General features: G+C 46.4%; 1 protein-coding gene across 2 annotated transcripts in view; it reads left to right on the forward strand.

Moving 5' to 3' along the window:
- Positions 1 to 5,523: 5,523 nt before the first annotated feature.
- The window catches only part of SLC45A4 (solute carrier family 45 member 4), an 85,074-nt gene continuing 64,582 nt past the window's right edge, over positions 5,524 to 26,015 (forward strand). The window contains exon 1 of one of the 2 annotated variants that reach the window (XM_039731535.1): positions 5,524 to 5,657. The gene's annotated coding sequence lies outside the window, so the exon portion shown is untranslated. Of the gene's footprint in view, positions 5,658 to 5,998; positions 6,235 to 26,015 lie in introns of those variants that run through there. The other variant, XM_039731534.1, reaches the window with a different exon arrangement.

Genomic DNA, 26,015 nt, shown 5'->3' on the forward strand with positions numbered 1-26,015 from the left:
GCCTCTGCTGGGGCAAGGCTCCTGCTGCTGCCAAATTTCCCAGCTTCAACACAGGACAGCAGTTTGAGGAATCAAGGAGAATTTATGCATCCATCTCCTCACCCTCCACCTTCTGGTCATGCTTCTGATTAAGCATTGTCTCCTTAAAGCCCAAGTTTCCCTCACCAAGCACCTCTCTGGTGCTCTGCTCTGTATGTGCACATCCCAGTGCCAAGGGAGCAGCTTGGGAGGGGGGTCAGCAAATACGGGGGTGGGCAGGACCCCTGCATGCTTTTCTTGCAGGGCAACAGGTGTGCTGCAGGCAGAAACATTGCACATCTACATGTTTCCTTCATTTCAGGCACCTCTTTCACTCAGCTGTTTGAGATCAGCGCAAGGACAAGGCATTAGGATGGCTCCCTCAAAGTCAGTCTCCCCAAATGTATGTGCACAGGAAGCAGAGATTTTGTAAGCAATGCTGCAGAGCACCTCCTGGCCATGTAACATGCTCACAAAGCTTCTCATGACTCTGGCTAAGAGGGACCAGTGACCAGCATCTGGTTCAGAAGTCACAAGGTTTAAGGCACATGGAATGAACAGTGCTCAGCAATCCACCCTCTTGCAAAACCCAGCACTGACCACTTCTGCCAAGCCCACAATTTCCTTTTGTGCAATAATTTTGCTGTGTTGATTTGGAGATTTCCAGCAATGGAGAACCTACTGTGCACCAGCTACCACAGGTGGCTGTTCACAGTGGTCTGCAGCCTGCACCAGTTAAAGCCAGGAGGGCATGAGACTGACTGAACACATCTGGCCCCTGCTCAACATCACTGGATGGGGTTTGGTTTTCCCAGTGGGACTGAAGTGTTGTTCACCCCTTGGAAAGTCTTTTGCATCCACCTCATCCAAGTCAGCTCCTTCTTTTCTGAACTTCATTGCTGCTTTGGGCACAACTGTGTCTCATCATCCACACTGGCCAAGAACAGCTGTGCTCTGTTCCCTGCTCTGATGCCCCTGATTCCCCTCAAGGCCATGTTACACAATATCTTCTCAGATGTTCAAAAACCAAGAGCCACATCAGGGCCAGGAAAGGCCAAATTAACATCTGCTGGACAAGTTTCTCTCAAAGAAATCACAGTGAGGGTGCAGGACATACACACAGGACCTGTGGATGTTATTATCTGGGTGTACTTTTATTAACACTCAACATCATGTGCTGTCATAGTCTCCACTGACCCCCAACACATTTTTGGTGATCCTGGTAGTGCCAGTAGCCTGGGATCTCAATTCCAGTCATCCTGCCTTCTTGCAGGCCCATGGGTAGAGGCAGGTAATCTGTCCCCAGATCACCTCATCCTTCCAGCCAGGGGCTGCTTTAAGCCTGGGGACAGCCACTTTCACGGCATTTGGATCCAGTGTGCAACTTGTTCTCCCCAGGAGCATCAGAGGTTCCCCACGGTGGAGATGTAGGGGGTGTGGAAAGCCAGGATATGCCTTGTCCTCAAGTCAAACCCCAGACAAGCAGGCTGTTGAATCCCTGTGAAAACCCACCACCAAGCACTGACAAACCCAAACCCCTTAGGAGCCTTTTGCATGATCTCACTGACCAACAAACTGCTGACCTCACCCCCATTCCCATCTCAGACATCCCTGTGGCCACTCCATCTCTGCTGTGGTTATCCCCCCAGGGTTTTCTGACTGAAGTCAAACCTCCTCCCCAGCATTCTGTGCCATCAGAGAAGCCACTTTGCCTTTCAGCTGCCAATTTCATGCGAATCTTTGATTTGCCAGCACCTGCCAGGTGGGACACGGCAGGATCCCTGAGCAGAGCAAGAGCCGCAGGGATGATCCACGCAATGCCTGAGCTGCAACCGGATCTGGAGGGAGAACCTGTGAGATCTGACACGCTCACAACAAACCCAGCTGGCTGGCACACACACCAAGCCCAAAACACCCCAGGCCACCCCGCTCCCACCCTCCTGATACCATCACACCCCTCAGCAGTTAATTAAAAAAGGATTAAAGCGAGGCTGTAAGGACGTGGGCGATGCTGAGGTCAAGGGGTGCCTTGCAAACCTACGCCAAGCCCCGCAGCTGGTGCTGGGACAGGGGGCTGCCTGCTGGTGAATTCAGCTTCTCCAAGAATAAGGCAGGTCTAATCCAAGACCCAGGCAACCTACCCGGGCTGCTTGCCTGTGGCAGTGCTGCTCTGCACAGAGAGCTGCAGGGCAAGGGTTGGGATGAGGGATGTGGGAGCCTGCAGGGTAAGAGGGCAAGCAGTTATGGCTTGTTTGCCAAAGCTTCCATGCTGTCCTGCTGGCCCTTCCAGAGCTCATACCTTTACCCCACATGAGCCACGTGCACCCATCCCAACCCTGGCAGTGAGGTTCATCTCGTGCAAGCAGCTCTGTCACAACAGTACAGGCTGTTCCTACCCGCTCCCTGTTTCCAAAAATATTAATGTTTCACCAGGGCAGCGCTCAAAGGCTTTTTCCAGCCAGAGTGATGCCAGGTAGTTAGGTCCTTCCCACATCCAGCCTCATTGAAAGCCCTGGGAATATGTGTGTGGATGAGGCACAATGCCAAAGAGTCCCTCATCTTACCCGGCTGAGATGCCATGATCATGGATGGCTGGAAGTCACCTCTGCAGGGGGATTAACACTGGGGTTAAAGCTTCAGTATCAGTAAGTTACACCTTCAAGGGAGGACATTTTTTTCACAAGGAGGTGGAAAAACCCTGGCTGACTCTGAGGACACTCCTATGCTGTTCAAAGGTCTTTGGGAGCAGACTCCATGACATACCTGGGAAGCTCCCACATGGAGAGAAGCAGAGGGCAAAGCTCAGCAGGAAGGGTCAGGGGAAATAGAGACTGTGGAAGCTGCAATTTTCTGGCACAGAAACAAGCAACAGGTCCAGGTCTGAAACTCACCCCTGAGTGATAGGACATGTTGCATGGTGGCAGCAGAAGAGATGTCTCAGGCTGGTGGTGGGCTGCACCAACATTCCTGATGGGAACCCTCTCAGCTTGTAATCACTGCATGGAGAACTGTCCCTGCAGGACACAAGTTGGCTCCTCAGCAGCAGATCCGTGTCCCACCCAAGCCTATAACATGGGGCCAGAGCCTGCAGGGAGGGTGAGTCCATGGTACATTAAGTGCTCCCCACTTCACCCAAACCACTCTCATGTCCCTCAGTGCATTTTGGTTCAGCCCCAAACCCACCTCTTTCAGAGTGACTTGGCCAAAACAAGCCTGAAGAGCTCAATAAAGTTCTTCATGGTCTTTTTACCTCTTTCTTCTATGAAATCATTGCCTAAGGGACTCCTGCTCCCTAGAGGCAGCTGCTCCATGTAGGACCTGACATATTTTTATGTCCTAAGTGCTCCTAGTCATAGAATCACAGAATGGTTTGGGTTGGAAGGGACCTTCAAGATCATCTCATTCCAACCCCCTGCCATGGGCAGGGGCACTTTCCACTAGATCAGGTTGCTCACGGCTCCATCCAGTCAGACCTGGAACACTTCCAGGGATAGGGCAGCCACATCTTCTCTGGACGACCTGTGTGAGTCCCAGTGACCTCAGTAATTGCTGCTGTCCCCTAACCAACCCATGCTACTGTCACCCAGCCTTAAAAAGTTTCCTCCCTCATTACCTTGCACTTGCCAGAGAAAGGCTGATTCATCCATTCTCTGCCTCAGGCATCCCACTCAGCCACTGATGATTGAGTTACTTAACAATTAAGCAGAGCCTTAAATCTTTGCAGCACTTAACATGTATTGACTAATTAATCCAAGCTTTATCTGAGGTAGGTTAGTTCAGTCTTGTGTGTAGCTTCCAAACATGCCCACGGCTGCCTCATTGGTCAAAGGCAGGAGCAGCTCTGCAGAGATGATGGGAGGTCCATCATTCCCACTGCCCACCCTTCAAAGAAGCACCCATGTAGCACTGCCCTTCTGTGCTGTGACTTCAGAGATCACTGGGCCCAGGAGACCATGTCCCCAGCCCAGGACTCTTGCCAAGCTTGCCCTCAAATGGCCTTTTCTCCTGCATCTTCTCTGGCCCTCCATGATTGCTTCATTCCCTGCTCTCCCACCCAGTGGGGCTCTGGGCACATCCACCAGCTGAAGCCAACTTGCTTGGACAAGCACCAAGTGGCCCGAGGCTCTGCCAGACCTCGAGTGCAGGTGGGATAAACCTTCCCCTGGGGTCTGGCTGGCAGCCATCCATGAGTTCTGCTGATGCAGGAGAACAAACCTGGCCTCAGGACGGTGACAGGTGGGCACAGCACAGCACACTGCTGCATCCTGCTGAAGTGACACCGGGGGAGCCAGGCTTCCCCCTCAGCCTATTCACAGGGACTGTCTCAGCCACATCAAACCCCACATTCCAGTCTTGCTGTCAGCAGGGAATGAGGCCAGGTGTGGAAGGCAGGGAACACATTCCCTGCACGGATGAGCTGCACAGGAACTTTGTGCAGATGAGTGGGATGGGGAGGTGCAGGGACACACCCAGGGTTCTGCAGAGAGTCCGTGGCAGAGGTCAGTGCCTCAGTGACTCCTAGTCCTGGGCTTTGAGAGAGGAAAAGGGAAGGGGTTGGCAGTAGTTAAAACCAGGGAGTTGGGGACCTGAGCTGGATTCCCAGCCACACAAACCTTGGGACCTGATCCTGAGAAAATAATCTCATTTTCCTCCAGTGCAGTCACTCTAGTTCCAAGATTAAAGGAATGCCATGTTCCTTGTGCCCCACAGATTCCCGGCCATTAGCTAAGACCAAGAGAGACATCAAAACTCTTGCCATACCATGAGCCTCTTGCACTGGAGCACATGATCCCCCAGCACAACCATAGAGACCCAGAGATAGAATATTCTCTTTGACATAACACTGACACCAAAATGTTTCAGCCCATCTGAGTCCTCTGAGCACCTCTTACCCTTTTTCTGCCTCCCTATCACGCCAGGGTTTCAGCTCAGTGATATCCCCAGCCTGACAGGCAGGTGATGAGCCTTGAGAGATGCTTGATGTGAAGGATGTGGCAGAAGAAAGGGACTTTGTCCACCTGGGGAGTCATGGAGCAGCCAGGTGGAAGAGAGCTTAATCTGAACAACCTCACTCAGGAAAGCCAGGACCAGTGGAGTCTGGATCTGCACAGCCCATGTGGAGCTGTAACAGCAAGGTGCTGGTTTGAGTCAAAAGGCATCAGCCTGCAGGTTATAAAGGCATCTCTGCTGCTTCTAAGGGTGCCCTTCACATGCCCTCCACCTCATGTGGCTAAGGATGGGTTCCTGCCTATCCCATGGATGTCATCACCATTTGTTTGCTTTTTAACACATCTAACAACACCAAATGCAGAGGAGAAACTCCTCTCCCTATGAAATTCACCCCAGAAAATCCTGAGTAGTAAAGCAGAGCAACTTGTGGACCAACACTGTTCCTCTGGGTCTTAAACCATCACATTTATTTATTTTTTTTTCCTTGACTGAATATGTGCTGATCTCATTCATCCTGGGAAAAGCACGGGGTGTTCTCATCCCGGCTATACCTGGCAAGCTGCACACACTGTGACAGAGGGAGCGAACTTCTGATCAGGCTCTGCAGTGGCTGCTGCCCAGCTTCTTGTGGCTCTTTCCTGGAGCGAGAGGCCGGCTTCTTCACCTGGCATTCCTGGGAGAGATGAAGGGTAAGTCAGCAAATCAGCTTCATGCACTGCAGACATCCTCTGCTTTCAGCCATAGCAGAATTAGCTCAGGTCGGGATTTGCTGGTAGCTGGGCAGAAAAACATCAACAGGGCTTTTCCCCCTCCTCTCCATCTCCTTTGGAAAGAAAAGGCAAGAAATTGTTTTTAACGCGCTGCGTGCAGGCAGGTTGCGGGAGCCGTGGTCCCCGGCACGGCTCAGCAAGCACTGCCGGGGAAATCAACAGGGAACGTTCCTGATGCTATTTTAGACACCGGCAGAAAACGCCGGATAGCAACACCGAGTTCGACGGGGCTGCACAAACCCCGGAGCGGCGGCGGCGGCGCGGAACGCAGGGACCCGCTCCCGCCGATGCGTGTGTGGGTTGTCAGCCGATTTGCTGATGAGCTTGCTAACCACGACGTTGCTTTGACATGTCAGCTGGCGAGCCGGCGTCTGGATGCCTCGGTGTCATGCAGGCAGCTCCGTCTGAGCCCTGCGGAGAGCAGCTTAGATCCGCTGGCCGGGGTTAAAAATGAGCCGCAGTTAAGCTGCTGAAAGGGATCCGCGCTGCCGCCAACGTGAGTGCTCCTGCCAGCGCAGGTGGAAGTGCATGCCTGTCTCCAAGGGGGGATGCAGCCCTGCCGGGTGACTGCCGGCTCCATCGGGAGCGTCCTGGCTGGCTTGCCTGCGAGAGGATGGAAAGAGGGCATTTGTAGGGATTGATGCAGCCAGTGGTGCTGCTGAAGGCAGAGTGTGAGATTAAAGGCGGTATCTGAGCATAAAGATACCGCAACCTGATTTAGGAATAATGAATGTAGCAGGGCTGGCTGCTGCAGGAAATGTCCCCTTTGTAAGTCGGGCTTTTTAGAGCAAAAAAGAGCAATTATGTGGATTCTGCTGCAGCTCATTGTGGTCGGGTTAATTTGAGAAAAGGATGCTTGCTGGCAGCTAAAGGAAGCAGCCTGGCAGAGGGGTTAAAATGTGCAATTATCAGACCAGGCTGGGTTTTGAAATGGTACAATAACCCCAAGACAGGGGAATATTGTTTGGTATGATTTATCTTCTGAAACAGTCAGGAGCAGGAAGACTTTAGTTTAGAGGGCTATTCTTAATTTTTTTTTTTTAATTTTAACAATATTTTCAAAGACAGACCCTGTTTTGCAAAGCCCTGACACCACAATGACAGGCACTGCTGATACCAGCTGTCCTCCCTGCCATCTGAATGCCAGGCCTTTCCAGAAACGCTGCTTGTGAAAGATCCGTCACAGGGAAGTTTTTAACACCCCGGTTTTGTGTGTGGGTGCAAAAGCACATCTGTCTTTGGGGAGAAGAGACATGAACTGCTCGTTGTACCCCAAACCTGGCTGTGCAGCCAAGGAATTACTGTGGCTGTGATGATGAGTGTTAGGCAGGGCTGTGCTTTTAAAAGGACAGCCTGGCTGGGTTTAACGTGGTGATCCCTCCTGGAGCTTTCAGCGCTCATGGTCTTGGGCATTTCATAGATAAAACTGGTGCCTGTTCCTCAAAAGCTGGTGTCAAATGCCTGGTGCTCCCATAGGACCTCCTGCATGGACACAGCAAGGATACAAGGTCTGAGTTGATTCATAGCTCCAGCTGGGGTGGCATAGTGAAAATGCCATGGAGGGCGACTTGGCAGGGTTGATTTGGACAGGATGGGGATTGGAAAGGAGGGCAAATAGCAGTGAATCTTCCTGGAGAGAAGGTGACCAGGGATCAAAAGGGAGAGATGGCATTGGTGTGTGCTGGGACAGGTCTGGGATGTGAAGGGGACAAGGGTTTGTGATGGCAGGGAGTGCTCCCTGTACTAACCCATCACTGTCTGTACTTGTCAGCAATGCACAAAGCCACAAATGAGAGATATTATATTTTGCAAGAAAAGGGGAATATGCTCCTTCCTCATTTCTCTATTAAAGTTTACATTGCAAACTGTGCCTCAGCTCTCCTTCCAGAGGGAAAAGAGCAGTTGCTGTGAAGGCTTATTTTCTTAAAAACAGTAGCACAAGGAACTTAAAGCACAACTTTCCTCTGACGTAACCTTACTCTGGTCTCACTCCCAGTGGCTGCTTCAGGACTGACCAGAACCAAACCATTCAGAAGTGTAACAGCACATGCTCTGCAGAAGCAGCAGCCTACCTTGGAGGGCTACTTCATTTTCATTCATTAAATTTACTGTTTGTATTATTTTGTTCAATGCTGTTGAGGAAAAAGGGTCCTCTCTGCTGAGCATTCCTGTTAAAACATGCCTATTCAACCTCACCCCACAAAATCACAGGGGCTGGCTGGTGCTAGTGGCAGTCCTGCTGGAAGGTTACAGGAACCAAGCACAGACCAATGTTGCTGTTGTCAAAGGCCAGGGGTCTGATGGTATGAAAGCAAGAACAATGAGGTAGGGAGGTTTTACAGCTTTCTAGCTGTCAGGAGACCTTCCAGATGTCTTTTTCCTTCCCCCTTCATCTAATGTGAAAAAGGAGATGGAGTAAAGGCTGTCCCTTCGTGGCTTGTGGCTTGTTGACAGCTTTTCAGGGAGGAACCAGTTAACACCTGGGCATTCCTGTAATTTAGTTCTTCCAGCAACTAATGCTGGTTCATGATCTGTGTTTTCAGAAACCTCTCCATCCACCTCTGAAGCATGGTCACTGTTTTGCTTGGCAGGGATCAGAATCCTGGTTATCACTTGCTATTGACAGGGGCATAGCATTTTATCCTTCCCACCTTCCCTCCATGAAAAGATGAAGCCCCATGAGCAAACTGATCCAGACTGTTCTGTTCTCCTGGGTTGACATCACAGGGTGGCTTTCTCTGCCATGGAGCCCTGTGTCAGTGCAAGCTGCTCTGAGAACATGGACCCAGACCCAAAACTGGGTGAGGGCAAGGGCCTCCAACATCCCACAGCAAGGAGAATTGTATCACATGCACAGCAAACACTTTGCCAGTGGCTGCACCATACACTGAAGCAACCACACAGCCTGCAGCCCTGATACAAAACCACTGACCTGAACAGCAGCCAGATCATTTTTCTTATGAGAATGCACCATTCTTGAGCAATTTTTCCAGCACATCCCACGCAAACAGGTTTCCTGTGAACACTGCACGGCAGCATTTACCATCTCATGCCAGCTCTTGTTTTTCCCTAATGGCAGGGGTTGGGAGGGCTCTCACGTATCACTGGTGTGTCAGTGCTGGTGGGCACAGAGTCTGAGGGGTATCCTAATGGAAAATTGAGCACTGAACCATTTCATGTCACCAGTTCTGCTGAAGACAGAATTACAGGATGCTTTGGGTTGGAAGGGATCTTAAAGATCATCTATTTCCAACCTTAAGTTAGACTAAGTCACACCTTTCTGTAGAAATCTGAGATCCTGGACCTTGCACATGCATACTAGTCTAATAACACATTCTTCATCTTCTTATCACTGCAACAGCTTTTCCAGGAAGGGCACGTTCACTCATCCCAGCTGGCATGCAGGGGGTTGCAGAAGCAGTGTTGATCCCTTAACACTGACACTAACTCCAGTTGTTTGGGATATTATGCTAAATTAGCTGATCTTCTTGGTGGTAAAAACGAAATGTGAAGGGAAATGGATAGTATCTGTAGAGTCTCATTTATGGCCCAGTGTATTTTGTGCCCACTCTGACCTGGAGTTTAAGCTACTGTGGAAGCAAGGAGATTTTAAGGCATTTTTTTGGCCCAATTTATCAACTTCCATTGCACAACAGCACCTCGGGGCAGCCAGGGTGTATCACCAGATACATTAACTGGGCTTCTTAGTGGTGAGTGATGGCCATGTGCTATTTGTTCATAACTAAGAAAAATAAATGGCCAAAATCCCTCTCTTCCCACATGGCAGAGAGAGGGATGTTTCTACAGGAGCAGCTCTGCTCCTTGGCAGCCACTACTTTTTGATCCAAGCTTGCAATATCCTCATGTCCCTCATTTCTGTATGCAGGAGGGATGAGGAAGTAAAAGCAGCTGTGCTTCTCCTACTTGTCTGGCCCTGGTACCCCATACATTGATCTGATGTGACCCCAGGGCAAAAAAGGTATTTATTCAAGATGATCTAATTAACATTTCCCATATTGTCTCATTTGGTAAGATTTTAACCTGCCATAAAAGGATAGAGGGATATAAAATTTGACCCTCATTAAAAAAAAAAATAAAAAAAAGTAAAAAAGAGAAGCAGAAATTGAGTATTTTACTTTATTTGTAATGCAATGCAGTAAATAATGTTCAGAAGTGACAAATGCCCAGGGAAAAGCATTTTATCGTACAATTTTACAAGGGAGAGAAGAAGCAAACCCAGTAGTTATGGATTCAGTGGCTATAGTGGATTGAGCCCTGTTCCTGTGCAGTACTGCAGCCAGTCTGATCAACCTCCCATGTCCCTTGCACTTGTCCTGTCAGACCTATCTGAGGGTATTTGAGGTGATTCTTACCTAATTGTCAAGCACAGAAGCAACTTCTGTCTGGGATCATGACTGTGCTGTGAGCTGTGAGCTTCTGGGTTTGATTCCTGTGTTCACAAACTTCAAGCAAGTACCTGTTGAGAGAGGGAGAGAATGAGCTGGGTGGTAAGCTAGGTTCTTCTTGCCATTGTCAGAGGATTCAGTGTGGTTTGGAAGAGAGGCAAGAGACTTTAGGGAAACAATTGTCATATACACAAGTCTACGGAGAAAGCAATGATCAGCACACAAAGAAAAACACAGCTTAACTTTAGCAACCTACAAAATTCACAGCACTGGTACTGCACAGGGGGGGCTTGGCATGATATGTGAAAAAGTTAAGTGGCCCCAAGAGTGAAAAAACATGGACAGCTGGCAGAATATTATTCAATTCTCATCAGAGCATCCGAATTCCCCCTCAGTGAGCTGCACAAGGCTGCAGAACAGTCTGTAATCGGGAAGCTTGGCAGTGATGGCAGAGATGCTCCTGGCATCCATTTTGACCAGTACATTGTGCAGCCGGGTCTGCAGAGCCTCTCTGGGTACCAGAGAGAACAGAGGCCTCTCCTGCAACTGGGCAAGAGCTGTGGCGCTCCACACATTGGACAGGATCCACTTCAGTCCCCGGCACAAAGCCCTGGGAGCAACGGAGCCGGGGCCACGTTGCCTCTTTGTACCGAGTCTGGGCAGACGCATCCAGGTCACTCACTCCAGACAGCATTCATGACCTCTGTCTTTGCTGTTTTTCAGTCGCCCAGAGGGGAGCTCAGAGCCTTGGCAGCAGCCCTGTCACAGTCCCTGGAGTTCCTGAGCTGTCCTGCCTGTTGAAGCACGGCTGGAGCGTGTGGCAGCTCAGGAACTTGGGAAGAGGCCACCACGTCCAGCTTGGATGTGATGTGCCTCACCCCATGGTGCCTTTTGGGTTCATTTAGGCACTCAGCTCATTCTTCAATGGCTGAAGGGAGATCCAAGAACAGGATTTAGCTGTGGCTCACCCTCCCTTTCTCCTCCTCAATCCTCTAGAAAGAATAAATACTAAAGAGAAAGAAGGTCATCCACGGCCAAGGCAAGTCCATGCTAATCCCTCTCTGGAGTCTTGACTGAGTACAGCTTTTAAGTCCTGGGAAGTATTAGGAAATGGATAATAGAACAGGAAATGCCAGATTTTGGTAGCTGTGAAAAGGAGACACACACATTACCCATGCCATAAAGAAGAGGGTTTCCCTCTCCTCCAGGCTATGGATGCTAGAACTGAATGGACATGGTGTCCAAATTGGGTGAAAAAAGACTGTGCCACTCTTCTTGAGGGGCTTACAGGGAGGGGGCCACACTGGGGAAAAGCCAGTGGCTTGAGGATGACTTTCCTTCTTGGTGCCTACCCCTCCTGTGCTTGCCCCCGTGGAATTTTCAGTAGGCACCCTTGCATGCATTTGAGAGGGGAAGAAAACCTGTCTGACAGCCCATTGCTCTAGCAGATCTTCCCTTTCATTTCTGAGCCCAGCTCAAAAAGGACTTTTCTCTGCCATCCCAGAGAAAGAACTGAAAGTGCATGATCAGCTGAAAAAGCAGCTCAAACAGCTGCAAGCAAACCTGACACCTTCTGCAACATCCAAGAGTCCAGAAACTTCATTTGGTTTGTTTCTACACAACTGATCAATTGAAACCAATTGATGAAATGCTGGGGGTTGCCACATTCCTGCCTCCACCCCATGGGCTCTGCCTGATCCTGATCCCAACAGCAGCCCAGAGCTGGCTCCCATGCAAATGTACACACAATTACATATCCTCCAGTGACATCTGATCCTCCGGGATATCTCATGAGTGTCTAATTATTATCTAAAGCCCAGCCTGGACAAAACAGAGTTTTTTATATTCCTTTTCTCCCAAATCTTTCACCTAAATCTTCTCAAAACACAGAGGGCAACATGATGGTTTATCTGCCATGCAGGCAACTCCTCCTGCTCTTCTTCAAAGCCTGTGAATTGAGGCTGCAGTTAAATCTTGCAGAATTTAAGCCCAGCTTCTCCAGCCCTGCAGGTAAAACTCTTGCATATCTCTTCCTTCATCTGTTACTGAAGCACTTCTCCTGGGCCCTGATCACACTTCAGTCTTATCCATTCACGATACCACCATGGAGATTTTTCTCCTAACCTTTCTCTTTTGTCCTGTTTCTCAGGCTGTACCCCTTCATGGGTTCATCCCTTCCAATGACACCAAACTCAGATCTTTGCTGTCAATGCCCTGTGACTTCTCTGTCCATAGCCCTTCCCACCAACAACCAGCCCACAAGGATGGCCAGCCTCCTTTCTATAATGTCTTTGGAAGTGCTCCTCAAAAAACCTCCAAAAATCAGTCTCTGGTAGAAACCCATCTTTGCTCCCAGTATCTGCATACTGGTCATGTTGCCACACAACACATTGGCAAACATCACTTTCCTTCTCCATGTTCCCATTTGTCTGAGCCACCCATTTTCCTATGTCTTAATCTTGGAATAGCAAGAGCGAGGATTTGTTGCGTAGCACAGCTCAGCCCAGCTGCAGCTTCTTGTCCTATGGCAACAGGAACCAGGATTAATAACAGCAAGGTGGTGACTCATTAAAACCAATAACCTCAATAATTAGACTTACTTAACTTTTCCAATTGTATAAACAGCTGAGAAAAAAAATAGAATCTTATGCTTTTCCAATATTTTTCCTTCTTCCAGTTTCCCACACAGAAATTGTCAGTATTGGCACTTGTCACAGTCAAATTTCCTCTCTCTCCACACAACAGTAAATTCATGGAGTGAAGTGAATGTTTGCTTTGTCCATACTCTGTGAGTGCTGAAGACTCTCCAGCATCTCTTTGCTCTGAGCAAGGAGGAAACCAGCTGCAGCCCTGCCTTGGTGCCAACATTGTTCCAGCTGCTGTTGCTATAGGAAAAAAACCAAAGGCAGAACTGTCCAAGTTTCAAGTTCCTGAAAAAATCTGTTTAAGTCAGCAGGGATAGAATCTGGATGCAAATTTCTCTCCAGATCTCATGATCAGTGGGTGCCATCTACCACTTCATTCAGCTGCTGCTGGTTGAAGCTGCATCCTGGTACAGCCTCTATGCTCCCACTGTGATCTGCCCCTCTTAACACTTCCCTGCCCATTGCCAGAGGGAGAGAAAGAGGCTTGGACCAAGGCAAAAGCTGCCCATGGGATTAACAGAGGGTGTCTGTGGGACAAGGAGCCATCAAAGTAGGACAGAGCTCAGAGAGCATTGGAGAGAAAGGTAGCCTGGGGGCAAAACACTGGGACAAGCCAGCTGGTGAGATAAGGAGAAATCAGGATGGCAGGGGGTGGGAGACAGGAGACAAGGAACCAGGGAGGAAGACCTGAGAGGACTGAGATGAAAAGGCAATGAAGAGACCAAACTGCTAAGAGAGGTGGGCATCATCCCTGGGCAGAGCCTCACACTCCACTCCTCTTTCTCAGTCCTTGTCCCTGCATTTTGGGCACGCCAGGACCTTGTGTTTAACTTTGTCCTTCTTTAATTTCAAAGGACCTCCGTCCCCTGTAGCTGGTGTGGCTGCAGAACCAGCACTGCCCTGGAAATGGCTGCTCTGACCCCAGCAGGGCAACTGCCCTGCTGCCAGCATTGAGGGATCCTTAGTATGGATCAGACCTCAGGAACCTGACTGCCAAACCTGCCCTACAGACCTCACCCCCCTCCCAAAAGAAGCACACCAGTGAGTACAATAATATGGAGTTAAAAATGGAAAGTGCTTTTGGAGAGAGATCAGCTGCTTTGTGAGGCAGCTGTATGTTCTGGAGCTCCTTTTGATGTAAATGTGTGAAATTACACATTTATTGCAGGATTCAAATGTAGCCATGGCAACATGATTATCAAACAGTTTCATATGGAAGTGTAAATCCATACAGGTTTCTGGCTGGCAAGATTAAACTGCCCAGAGACAGAGCTCAATGTATTCCAAGCCCAGACCCTCCATGCCCAAAAGGATTCATCTCTGGCTTCTGTGCCCGGGAAAAAATTCCATTTCTTTGCAAGCAAATTGGCTCCACTCAAGTGGGCCAACCACCAAACAGATGAAGAGCACTAAACAGGCCAGCGCCCTCAGCAGAGAGGCAGCACCAGGTACCCCCCTGCATGCTGTACATGTACAAGGTGACCCTGTCCTGAAGGCTGATTTGGACAAACTCCTCTGCTCAGCCTTGCAAGGGACAGGGACAGTTCAGCCAGGAGCTGTGTCTGCAGAGCAGGTTTCAGTTACATCTCGAGCATCATCAGGCTATATTCATAGAGTCCCTGGGCATGAAAACAGGCTGGGCAGCCAAAGACACCCCCTCACCTCATGTGACAGTGATCTGGTGACATGGTGACATCTGAAGAGGGGACAGCAACGCTGGCATGTGTACTGGCTGCAAGTAAGAAAGGGCTGTGCCCTTATAGCCTCAAAACCATGACCTTGACGGCCATTCCTTGGAAACAGGGCCCATCCATTAATTTTCCACAGCTGTCAATTCCAGGCTGAGCCACAGTGTCACAGCCAAGGAAAGTCAGGCACAGTCTCCTCCCCTGGATATGCAGCAGGCTCTGACACCTCATGTAACAGTGTCTGCACATAGACTGGGCTCAGCTCAGGGTCCTTGTGTGTCTGGAGTGATAAGTGATGAGTATAATCAGGTGGACTGTGAAACAACAAGGGAAAGGGAAAGAAAAAGAGAAAAAATAAAAATAAAAAAGGAAAAAAGGAACATGCACCCCAGCACGGAAACAGACTGGTGGGAAGGAAATAGAGGTTTTAAATAGGCACAAAAAGATTGGCAGAATTTGGCTGTAAATGAAAACACAGTAGTGGAAGGGCAGAACTTTGTCCTTTTTTCCCTTTTTTTTCCCTGAGCCTTGATGAGGCTCTTTCACTGAGAAACACAAAAGTAGGGCACAGTCCTGCAGCGGGCACCCAGAGTATCCACAGTCCTGAGGTTTGGGGATCTGCAGCAGGAGCCCTGGCATCCATCTGGAACCAGTGGAAAAGCAGGTTATCTCCACAACAATGTGGTGAGCAGCTTCATGGGACACCCAAAGCATCTGATGGCAATGCCCCCGAGCCATCACATAGGAATTCACAGGATGGCTTCTCAGTAGGATGTTCCTATAGTTAATTAACCTCTGGTCCTGATTTTCAGCGGGAACATCTCATGTTTTCATCTCCAGCAAATGACTCTAATAGATTTGACAGCCTGCTTTCAACTGGCACCCTCTTCTGCTGCAGGTATTTCTGGGCAAAGTCCCTTCTCACCTTCCCTACTGCAGAGTAAATATCCTGGAGCTCCACCACACTCCTGTTTCCAAACCTGTGAAGTCCCAGATGGTCCATCAACCATCCTCCTCAGTTTCTTTCTCGGCATCATGAGACTTCTTGCAGAATCTCTTTACCTTTTCTCAGGGACTTTTTAAATAGCGCTGTTTCACAGAGGATTTTTGTGTTCGGAAAAAATATAGGCTGTTGGCACTAAACGCAGACCCTTCTCAGTAAACATGAAGCACTTGATTTTAAAAGTGACAAACCTTGCTTTTTAATTTAAAAAAGATTCATTTTCCCAAGCCTATTTAGAAAATAAAGAAAAACTATTGCTGTGCTAATTGCTGTTACCAAATGATTTTCACATCATCTCCCACCTGTGGCCACACAGATACAGGTCGTGTAAATGGACTTGGCATTCCAGGCTGCCGCAGATCAAGTATCAGCTTTCTGGCTAACCATGAATTATCACAAAAAAATAAAGGCATCCCAGCCCTGTCGTTAATTCTGCCTGAGTATCATGACTTGGGAGTGCTGCTGTGCTGTGCTGCCATGCCATCTGCTCCCCAAATTTGGCCTCTGCTCCTTGAGAGAATGAACCAAACCTCCCTAAGAGGGGAGGTGAAGTTATTGCCCACATCTCCTCATTCCCCTCGCTGCAGTGCTTTCATCTCTATGCTATATTAGCATTCTGGAGAGCACTAATGGGTGTGAAGTGGCTTAAAGCCATTTTCTTTATTGCTGGATTAGTGCTGGAAGGGTATGAAACTGCCGGCGCTCGGCTCCAGCACGTCAGAGCTTTCTGCTCCAAGCAGACACGAGCGCTCAGAGCCCCGGCCCGCCTCGCACAGCCCAGCTCACTGCTTTTATGAATGGAGTTAAAAACAACACACGCCGTGAAGCTGTTGCTTAGAAGCTTTTTTTTCTTCCTGGTGTCCTGACTGCTCCGGCCAATACAAGCCCCAGTGCTCCGGAGCAGTGCACAGCCATGAAAACAAGGAAGTGGCAGAAAAAGCAAAGCACAGGTTGCCTATCTGTTCCCTGCCTGCCTTTAGTTGAGCAATTATACAACTCCAGATCTGTGATTATTCCTGGCAAGGTTTGTTCATCTCATGGGAGACTTTTGGAACAACACAGTGCTTTTGTAGGGAGTGTCAACCACCAGGCAAACGTGTCTTCCAGATCAGATTTTTTTTTTTTTAAATATGTAAGTAATTGTTTCTTTACAGATTGGTCTTTGCCTTTTAATGACTCACATTTCTACCTTGTCAGCTTTCAGCACGGGCCCTGCCCTCCCTCCCAGTGCTACAATCCTCCCAGATCTCACCCACAGTGCCAGGTCACACCAGGTGAAATCCTGAAGGATGAGAATCCATTTTGTCGGCGCCCTGTCCAGGTGCTCTGCTGACAGGGGCTGCTTTTTGGGGGGCTGCAGAAAATACAGGCACAGCAGTCAGAAGACATAAAACCGAGGTACAAACCTGCCTCTAAAACACTGAAATAGGGTTTTGTCTGTGGTTTATTTTTTGGACAAACCCAGATGCATTTTCATGGCAATGGTGACAGATTCTCATCCCCAGCACTGCTGCTGTGCCAAGAGTCTCATTCCCACTCTGGCCTCCTGCAGTGCAAACATGCTCTTGAAAATAAAGAGGGAGAAGGCTTAAACACCCCTAAAACTAATTCATTAGCTTTAAGCTCAGTGCAATATAACTGCACCTTTTTAAGAGGGGATTTTTTTTTTCTGAAGCTTTTCCCCCTTCACTGCTCTCTGAAAATGTATTCAACGTGAAGCAGGGAGCAATTATGGAAAATTTCAGGCTGGATGGTTAAAGCATGGCCAACTTGTAAAGTAATTGGAAATGCAGAAAGAAAATGTTTGGCAACACGGGATAAAAGGTGCTGTGTAAGTGGAGGATTTTTTCTTATTGCAAACTGTCCTCTCTGATACGTTAATTGTGTTTGGCCTGATCCCTTGACAGTCCATTAATTCGTTGTCCAATTGCAGGCTGCTGAGGGCAGATAAATTTCAGGCTATTATGGGAACACCCTAGAAGTTTGTATAGAAAGGAAACTCTCTGTTTCCTGTATCATCCTTCTGGGGATCTTGAAAGAGTTCACAAAAGCCACTTAAGCAAACTTTCTATGCTGGATAACGGAAGGAAAGGAAGCTGTGAACAAGCAAACAACACTCAATTCCATGAGACAAGAGATACTCATAGGTCATTTGAGAGAAAGTAAAGTCTGTGAATGAAAAGCACACACACGCAGAAGATATTTTGTACTCTGAAAATAATGGGTATTTCTGCACCCCTGCACTCTCTCTGATTAAAAACAATGTAAATCCTGCAAACCACCAGTGAGACAGGTGGTGGAACATCCATCCCTGCAAGGCATGAAATGTATGGAGGGTTTTTGTGGTTCAAATAATATATCTTAGGGTGAGTTGGAGATGGTCATGTATCAGCTGAACAATTCTTTCTCTCTCTTTCTTTCTTTCTTTCTTTCTTTCTTTCTTTCTTTCTTTCTTTCTTTCTTTCTTTCTTTCTTTCTTTCTTTCTTTCTTTCTTTCTTTCTTTCTTTCTTTCTTTCTTTCTTTCTTTCTTTCTTTCTTTCTTTCTTTCTTTCTTTCTTTCCTGCAGCTGCCAGAGCTCTGCTACAACCAGCTCTGTGCTGTTTGTCACCCACAGATAAAAAGCAAAGGTCTGAAGAGCTCTAAGTTTCCTCACGGCTGGCTTCAAGTGCAAAATTCACACAGAGCTCAGGGAGCTGGGGCGAAACTCAGCATTCAGGCATTCTAAACTCAGCCTTCAAGCCCTGGAAATATTGGGGGGTTCCAATTTATAGGCTTGTCCCTGTCTCTGAATTTTACACCAGTAATCTAAGGAGGTGAGGTTGGTCCAACAGTGCAGTGTGTCCCTTTTCCTGAGAAGTTTTAAATATCTTGGCTTCAGCTGCATTTCAGAGGGAGATCAAAACAGAGAGAGGATGAAATGCTGTAAGTTTGTTAAAATAAGCTCTTAGTGGAGGAAATTTGTAGCTCATCTGAAATATGGGGTTTGTGGTATTTGATGGGAGTACATCCATGTGTTAGAGAGACTTTGTATCTATTCAAGCCACAGGAAAACAGGTTCAAGTTTGCAGTCAACAACAAGGCACGGTCCTTTAAGAAGAAATGGTTTGGGAGAATACTTGGTTAGCAGGAAACTACCTGGGCAGTGACTGAAAAATTTTTAAAGGCATTTAGGAAATCAATTCATCAATTGTGAAAATATTTTTTTTTTCTAGCAGATTCTACAACATATGCCTATGGTCTGACTAAAACCACTAATGGTAGGATGGGGCGGGGGGGGGGGGGGGGAAGGAAAAGAGCAAGGAAAATATATTAAATATTTGTCAGCTGAAAAAAATAAAAAGGTTTTGTTCAAATTTGGGGCAATCCATTAAGGCCAGTTCTTGTTTAATTGTGACTGGGGAAGGCCTTTTCTGGCAGAAATATAGCTGATTATTTGACAGGAAAAATCTAAACTCCTCAAAAACATTTCTCCTAGTCTCTTCTCAAAGTTACTCACAGGAACAGTACTTCCCTGGGGAGCTTGTTAAACCTCCCAAATAACCTCACTGCTAGGAACTTTCTCTCAGTTTTACAAACTTCTTTATCTTCAGCTGTAACCTCTTGAGTCTGCTCTCCAGGTTTCAAATGATCTCCATTCAAATCATCTGTTGTCCTTCTGTGCTCTGGCCCAGGTGAGGGCCAACACGTCCCTGCGGAGAGCATCCGTCTGCCCAGGGTAACTGCATCGCCAGTCCAAAGAAATGGGCTGGAATCCATTCAAGGAGAAAAGTTCTTTATTCCTGTTCTGACAGTAATACAAAACTTTTGGTCCTACCAAAGCAGCCTTGAATCTTTGAGGTGCTTAAGTCAAGAGCTTAGTTGCCAGGCTCCTGATATAAATAAGGAAAGAAGCTGCTGAACTGATAGGATTGTCTAAGGAAGAAGAGCAGCAGGAAAGCACAACTCCATCCTAATCTTCTGGTCTCTGCTGTTGGCACAGTGTTCATGCACACAGGCCACCTTCAGGTCCCCCTTCAGCAGGTTGTGTTGTAGCCCTTGGAAGGTCTGGTAAGTGTTTGAGGGAAAATTATGAAATTGCTTGAAGAGAAACTGGAAAATGAAGCTGTTTTTATAGGAGTCAGAAGTGAGAACTGGAGGCTGATTTGTTCTGTGAAAGGGCCTGACCATGACCTGGCAGCCTTGGCAGGCTCACACAAGGTGTAGGACCGTGGCATGAGTCAATGTGTGCGGTTTCTTCAACAGAAAATTATATTTCTTTTTTTTTTTTAGGATTTCTTACCAAATCAATTGGATGAACTGATTCATCCCAAGACTAAACTCTTACAATTCCTTAGGCAGAGTTCTGGGATTCCACAGTGTATTGCTATGTATTTATCCCCACAAAAATGTCTCCAAATTGCATTACCTATCCCACATTCCAAAAGGCTTCTATTCAGGGCAGTCATTTAAGGAGAGCACTGTATTTGTGGGGGTCTTCGTAAGGGCCCCTACAGAGTTCAAGCAGTGCCTGGGCAATGTCATAAGGTTTAGTTTTAGGTTCTGCAAGGAGCAGGGAGTTGCAGTAAATGACACTTATGGGTCCTTTCCAAATTGAGATATTCTATGATTCTATAGAGCACAAGAAGATGAAAAGGAAAAGTTACTCCTTTTCAGAGTAAGTGGTTTTAAAATCATTTAGGTTGAAAAGTGACACTAGAGCCCAAGAACAGTGGTGTGAAGTATCCACATTGTATTTCAGGTAGAGGGACTTGCACAAGTCCAACACTGCATGAAAATCAGTGACTGGGGTGACATTCAGGTCTAGGAAAAAGGGAAAAAGTACTAAACACAATTAATTCAAAACAATTGGTTTGAGTTAATTCCAAAAACTCTGAATGTTTCAGTTTACACTCATCTTTTAGGAGCAGCAGGTTGGGGGTGGTGGGGAATGATTAAAAGAATCCTAAAAAATCCCAGTATTTTGTAGGGGATTTCCACTGCAATCAACTATGGAATTTCATTTTTTCCTCAAAGTTTAAAATTACTTTCATAATAAACACTTTAGGGTCTGCAGCTGTTTGGTTCTCTGGTTGTGTTTGGAAATTCAAGCAATTAGAATAAAAAGTATTCACTCAATTTGGTTTCTCAGTCACAACTAAAACAGCCTGCTTGGGGTTATTCTTGAAACTTGGGTTGCTTAAGTAATTTAAATAGATTTCTATTTCAGAAACAACACAAGAGCCAACAATTTCACAACTAAATGCTCGAGGGCTACAAAACTTGGCTTCACCTAAGACTCTTAACATTGTTTTTCATTATCTTAATCACTAGGTTCTTTACATACTAATTTTCCATCCCGTTGCCAACCAGTGCCAATCCAACTCGCTTTTCCATCACCCAGGTGAGTGTTACTCATGTTTTCATGGAAATGTGAAAACACTCTGAATACAGTCAGCACAACAGTGACCATTTTTGCAACTGCTCATTGGGTTCTGCTAACATTGAGTCACATCTGCAGAAGTCACTAACTCAGGTGTAGCTTCTGAGCTCTTTTCTAGGATTTTCCAAAAATACGGAGAATGTTGATGGTTGTCCAGATGCAGTTTTGATGACACAGGGCTAAACAATTTGTTTATGCTGGGACCCAAAATATTGCAAACACCAATTAGGTATGTGACTGATTAAGCAAGGGGAGAGATGAGATAAATCACAGCACGTGGTTCTAACAGGCCTTAGCAGAGCAGACAGTAAAGTGAATCCTCCAAGAAGGCTACAGAGGATTCAGGTCCCACCTGGTGATCAAAACAGTGCCCAGTAACACCTGCACAGTTTGAATCCAGCTGGAGCCACAAGGCTGCAAAACAAACAGGCAGTGTGAACAGGGATAAATGCTCAGTTAACTAGAGGTCATCCCTTAGTGTCTAGAGCTATAAACTAAGCATTTGTGCGGTAATCAGGTAAGAAATGGTATTTTCTTCTCTCTGGGTTAGCTCAGTTGCCTAACGTCTATTAATTAATTCATGAAACATTGTGTTATAATGAGAAAGCACTAAGTAACCAAAACCTACAGAATGGTTTGGGTGTTGGAAGGGACCTTGAAGCCCATCTCATTTCAATTCCCCTGCCACAGGCAGGGACACCTTCCACTATCCCAGGTTGCTCCAATCTCCATCCATCCTGGTCTTGAACACTTCCAGAGATGGGGCATCCACAACTTCTCTGGGTAACTCATTTCAGTGCTTCACTACCCTCTGAGTAAATAATTTCTTCTTAATACCTAATCTTAACTCTCCCCTCTTTTAGTTTAAAACTGTTTCCCCTTGTTTTAACACTTTCTGGCTGTATAAAAAGTCTCTCTCCATCTTTTTCTAGAAGCTTCCATTAAGTACTGAAAGGCCACAAGATCTGAAGTGAAACTTCAGAAAATTTGGCTTTACGGGAGGCAGCAGGAGTCTGTGCAAGCAGAAGACTAACTGGTCTTTTTTTAGATATTCACCAGTGTAAACTGAAAATGCTACCAGTCAGCTTTCACCAGGGTAAGGCTAACATGAATGAAGTCATGAAAATCATCTCAGATTTAAACAGTCTCCTGTACTTCAGGCTTTGGTTCAGGATTTTGGTTCTCTGCACACACAATGTGATGAAAATATATCCTTTTTTCAATAAAAATACAGCAACCAAAATACAAATATCCCTGTGCAGCAATGGAAACCTCATAAACATCACAGTCATGGTTTCATAAGAGGCAGCTCAGAAGGAAAACTGACTAATCTCAGCTCATTGCCCAAGTGCAGAGACACAGAAAAGTAAACAGAATTAAAAAAAAAAAAAAAAAAAAAAAAAAAAAAAAAAAAGGTTCTGATCTCTCCAAGACAAGGGAAGCAGTGACTGAACTGAATAAGCCCTGCAGTTCTTAAGTGCTGTCTAGCAGCATCTTAACTGCTCTTGGCACTTGAGGAATGAAAGCCACATTTCTTGAAGGACTGTCAGGTCACCCCTTGACACCTATAAACTATTCTGAGGCTTAATTCCTCACCGTTTTATTGTGAAGATAATTACAGACCACGTAAACTCAAGAGGCAGGATAATTTCTGGAGCCATTAATACCAGGTTTCAGCTGTGCAAACCAGGAACATAATGACAGGGAACTCTCATTCTTCAAGGCATAAACTCATGATGAGACCTCACAAGTGGCAGAAGCAGCAAATCCAATCTTACAGCCTGTATGAGCACCTTGTAACATAACTGCTATCATGAGCTACTGCTTTTAGAGTCATACAATCATTTTAGTTGGAAAAGACCTTTAGGAACATAAAATCCAACCATTACCCCAGCACTGACAAGTCCACTACTGAATTATCTCCCCAAGAGTGATAGAGATCATCTCTCTTGTAGATAGTGATAAGGTCACCTCTCAGCCTCCTCTTCTCCAGGCTGAACACCCCCTGTACCCTCAGCCTCTCATCCAGACCCTTCCCTAACTCCACTGTCCTTCTTTCAACATGCTCCAGCATCTCAATGTCCTTGTTTTTAGGGGTCCAAAACTGAACAAAGGATTTGAGGTGTGACCTCACCAATGCCCAGCACAGGGGGATTCCAGGTTTCAGTGCAGGACGAGGGCAAAGGGAACCTACACCTCCACCACCCTGTTTGCTCAGGACTGTTGACATTGCTCTGGGGTGGCATGAACCAGCTGGCTCCAGATGGGTGGACTTTGGGCAGGTGACAGAGCAAAGGGCTGAGTCACACTCTACACCTTGAGTTCTGTCAAAAGCCCTTTGGCTCTCAGAATTAGAAGCCAATTTTGGCTAACAACATGAATGGACCTGAAAATCTGCCTGTCTGGGTGCCAGTCACAAATTCACACAATCTCCTGCCCTTCTTCATAAAACCTTCTTGAGACTTGTTTGTGTCCAGATAAAATATCTTCGGTTGACTAGCCACAAGTTCACATCTGAAAAAAACAGAAGCATCCCAATGCTTTTAGGGGGAAAAAAAATAGGTATCAAGGGACATGGGCCATTTTGTACAGCCATTAAAGTTCCATTGTAATGACAGCATGTATTGGGGGAGGGTGGGAAGAAAGATAAACAGCATTTTCAAGTCCAGAGTCTGGGTCTCCCATCAGATATATCACCCCGAGGCTGAGTTACGGGCCAAATGTGTAAAAGTTGAGACTCATTTTTCATGTCCTGTTTATAAATGTCCTGGCTGGGAGACCTCACCTGGGTTTCTGGGTGCTCAGTGTTGCTTCAAGCACAGCCTCAGGCTTCCCAAACCCACGGCCACTCCCAATCAGGAGACACCTCAGAGGGCTGGCTGTGTCAAATATCATTAAGTCTGAAAGCAAGTCAAAACAATCCCAAGGGCTTCTGTCCATCCAGAGGGAGAATTACCTCTTCTTTTTTTTTTTTTTTTTTTTTTAAATCGAAGCTTTGAAAGGATTTAGGAGCAGCAGTGTTCTCGGGAGGTTTGTATAATCTAGCAATCCCCTTGTTTCATATAAAGCAATTCACACTAGATCTGAACACTGGCAAACAGTCAGCTAAATCCATTATCGCATGATAATGTTCAAACATTTCATTAATTCCTAACCAGCTGTCCTCTGCTCCCTTACCCCTTTCATCATGCAAACATTTCTTTAACTGTCTGAGGGAGGGGAGAAGGGAGGATCAGCCGCAGCCTCGTAAAATTCCTTCACCCGCTTGGCCTGCGGCAAGTTATTTCTTTTGACACGCGTGTAAAATAATATTGGGGGTGGTGTTTGTTTGGCTTGGCTGGATGGTGAGTTTTCATAACAATTTGGTAAGCCAAGTACCTGTGAAATGGAGTACAGAGAACTCATGGCAGCTTGCTGATGAGCCTGCCGTCTGGTTGATTAACATCTCATTAAATAGGGAAGACCCCTTGCTCCAGCATCTCTGCCAAGACACAAAACAAGGTATTTGGAGCAGGATGCTGCTCTCCAGTGGTTTGAGGTCCTGTAGGTTATTTCTGTTCTAAAGTCCTCGGGTACTCCATGCCAAACAAACCGGGGGAAGCGAGGGTAAGCAAGGGATCAGTACCTTGGGGGGTTGTACAAGTACGTGACTCACTGAAGTGAATACATGCACGCCAAGAGCCTGAGAGAGATTTTAAGGTGACTTCTGGATGCTTTATTTTAAAAAAGCTCCCCCTGAAGTGCCTCAAATCCCTATATGTTGCCTTGGGACTCTCCAAAGAACAGGATTTGCCACCCTGCTGAGGAGGGACCCGAGGGGAGTGCTTAGGGGTTGTCTCCAATCCTGCTCTCAGCCTCATTCCAGGGGTTTTTCTCCCAGTCCCTCTCCCAGGCAAAAGTAGCACACGTCTGGACAGCACATCAGGCTCCTGACTGACACTCATTTCTCCCCTGCCAAGACATGAGAGTGCGTTTATTTATTATGGGTTAAATATTTGGAGCTGAGTAAGAACCTCAGAGGGAAAAGGTGGGTCTGTTTCCTTGGATTTTTTTTTTCTACCCCCTCACTCAGGATGAAAAATCATATTTTTTAAAGTAAAATGTTTTGTTTATGGAAAATCCCCCTTTCTGACTTTAGGATCAGCTAAAAGCTGAGAATTAACAACTCCTGAGTGTAAATAACATGAGGAAATACAGTGGAGAAATATCTGGACACGTCTGGACATGTCTGGACATTGCCAGAACGGGTCTAAAATGTCAGGCTGAGGTAAGGATCACACTTCACCGCAACAGCAGGCAACAAAAGGACTGAAAAAGAAGTACTTTAAATTTTTTTTCAGTTATTTTAAAATGAGGTGTCAAAACATGAGGTAGCTGGGGCTGCTACAAAGGCATGGGTAACAAGAAGCACATCTTAGAAGTTGTAATGATATCTTGAGATCTTTTCTTGGTGTTTTTAGGTGTGTTAGGGTCTCAGAATTTCCACTAAAGTCATTAAAGACTTTTTTTCTTACCACAGAGCCATTAGACATTTCTATAAGTATAGGTATATTTTTTTTCTTCTGTGGAAGAACCTTTAATGTTTTATTCATGTGTATCACAGTTTTGATACAATGGATGTTTTGCTGTCAAGAGTAGGAGTTACACTGGGCTGTTATGGGTGTGTATCCTTATCTTCACCATTTGGCTACTTAAGATAATTATTTTGCCACTTTTTGTGTTTATAAACATCAGTAGTACGTCTTAAAAACCATCACTCTTTGAATGGACTTTGGACATCCTCACCAGAGGATGTTTAATTTAGTGAGTTGTGCATGATTGGTCATGCATACTTTTCAGCCCTTGGTCTGAATTAGCCTAAAACCAAAAACATATTGATAACAGCATTATAGAACAAAATATTGCTCACTTTTTTTTTTTCTTTAGGACTTGTAACAGAGTCTCTCTGTTAGATTCAAGATTCATCTTGCTTTTTAATAGATGTGTACAGTTCTTCCATTTTGCCTTCTGTGGTTTTCCTTTTCTGAAGTCTGGTATGCTTTGCGGTTTATTTATTCATGGGTTGTAGAAAAAGAAGTTCACCATTAAAAAAACTTGTTTTGGAATATATACTTA

Source organism: Passer montanus, unplaced genomic scaffold (assembly GCF_014805655.1).
Source record: "Passer montanus isolate IOZ18808 unplaced genomic scaffold, ASM1480565v1 scaffold78, whole genome shotgun sequence".
Lineage (NCBI taxonomy): Eukaryota > Metazoa > Chordata > Aves > Passeriformes > Passeridae > Passer > Passer montanus.